General features: G+C 36.1%; 1 non-coding gene across 1 annotated transcript; it reads right to left on the bottom strand.

The window, feature by feature from the left end:
* Positions 1–310: 310 nt before the first annotated feature.
* Positions 311–382, bottom strand: Trnaw-cca. The gene has a single exon. It is a non-coding gene; the product is annotated as a tRNA-Trp (tRNA).
* Positions 383–634: the final 252 nt, after the last annotated feature.

Genomic DNA, 634 nt, shown 5'->3' with positions numbered 1-634 from the left:
GTGTATGTTTCGTCCACCATACCTACATTTCAGTTTGATAAAAGTCATGATCACAGAAGTAGATTAGCGTTCTTGAGGAACAGAATTCAAATTATTTTCCGACCATTCTGATTTAAATTTCCTGATATTTCCCGAAATCGTTGAAGGTGAATGTTTGGAATGCTTCCTTTGAAACATACATGATCGGTGCCACGGCCAACGCCATTGTCGAAGTGACGGTACATCTTACTCTTAGTTTCTTTGGCTATTACATACAAAGTTCCCGTCTCATTCTATATTCTGCAATACACTTGAAAAAATAAAAATAAATTGACCCCGACGTGATTTGAACACGCAACCTTCTGATCTGGAGTCAGACGCGCTACCGTTGCGCCACGGAGTCAGATGATAATACAGTGCTTTATATTACAATATGTTGAAATATATTCTAAGTAATTATCATACTCTGTATTGAAGGGTTTTAGTTCTTCTACATGTTATTTAGATAATGTATGTCATTTGCATCACTACTATTGTTACTTAAGTTCCAGAACTGAATAAAGTATTCTTTTATTTCAAGTTGATACCAGAGAGAAAAGAAGTGCCATACAGTTTCGTTGCAGATACAGCACTGAGGCTACAAATTAAGCGATAA

Source organism: Schistocerca piceifrons, chromosome 10 (assembly GCF_021461385.2).
Source record: "Schistocerca piceifrons isolate TAMUIC-IGC-003096 chromosome 10, iqSchPice1.1, whole genome shotgun sequence".
In the NCBI taxonomy this organism is placed as follows: domain Eukaryota; kingdom Metazoa; phylum Arthropoda; class Insecta; order Orthoptera; family Acrididae; genus Schistocerca; species Schistocerca piceifrons.
Note: the sequence above shows the minus strand (reverse complement) of the source record. Positions and strands in the feature narration are given on the sequence as shown.